Raw genomic sequence first — 896 nt, 5'->3', positions numbered from 1 at the left:
TACAACTATACCCCTCTAGCGAAAAATAAGGAAAAAAGTGAAGCCATTTCTACTAGTGGGATTAGGATGCAAATCAAAAGCAAACTGGAAAGTCAAGAACAAGATTAAGGGTGAAATGAGCAGCTGAGATGGAGGCTGTTTGAGAAATCTGGCTGAGTATGCTCTGGTCTGGGGGATTGAAGTGTAACATGCAAAGTGCCATCACATTGGTAATAAACGGCTATCCCTTTCTGCTGACTCTTTTCCCAGCTGGTCATCTCTCACACCACGGTGCACAGCAGGTACATCTGGAGGTTTAGAATGAATGGCAGACAAAGTCACCACCATCTATTACTAGGTTGCCAAGATCTTTCCAGAAGGCTAACTGGGGAAACCACTCTGTTCCCTCGGCTGCCATCACCCATTGCTGGCTCGGAAATCCCATAATGATACAAACCACAAGTGATGCAAACACGACATGTAAGAGAACCCACAGTGAGGTGACAGACTTCTGGGGAACAGGACTGGCTGCTATCTAACTCAAGGAGGTAGAAACAATCTTAGCTTTTGCCTCCTTCCTCAGACACAGGGTTAAAATTGTCTGCCAGTGTATATCGATTGCAAGAGATCATCACCACTAAAGGGCGGTGCTCCTTGCTGCAGTGACTGTCATATGCATCCCCTCCTTTATGGAGCAGCATGATCCAATTGTTTCCACTGAAGATGGGAGCTTCCTTGAGGCTTCTGACCACTGTCTGCTTCCCATTGCTTTTATTGATCTGCATCACACTTGACCCAGGGGTACAGTTGCCAACACACCTGGACATGTAGACATATGGCCCACAATGCTCTTGAAGTCTTTGTTAAACAATGGTTTAACAAAATGCCTCTTGAATAGAAACACTTCTGTCTCTGAC

At 45.5% G+C, this 896-nt stretch overlaps 1 pseudogene; it reads right to left on the bottom strand.

Annotated features, from left to right (window-relative positions):
* Window positions 1-201: 201 nt before the first annotated feature.
* On the bottom strand, window positions 202-680 carry LOC143648002 (cation-dependent mannose-6-phosphate receptor pseudogene; annotated as a pseudogene).
* Between the last annotated feature and the right edge of the window lie 216 nt (window positions 681-896).

This window comes from Tamandua tetradactyla, chromosome 10 (genome assembly GCF_023851605.1).
Source record: "Tamandua tetradactyla isolate mTamTet1 chromosome 10, mTamTet1.pri, whole genome shotgun sequence".
NCBI classification, from domain to species: domain Eukaryota; kingdom Metazoa; phylum Chordata; class Mammalia; order Pilosa; family Myrmecophagidae; genus Tamandua; species Tamandua tetradactyla.
This window is presented reverse-complemented; position numbering and strand designations above follow the sequence as displayed.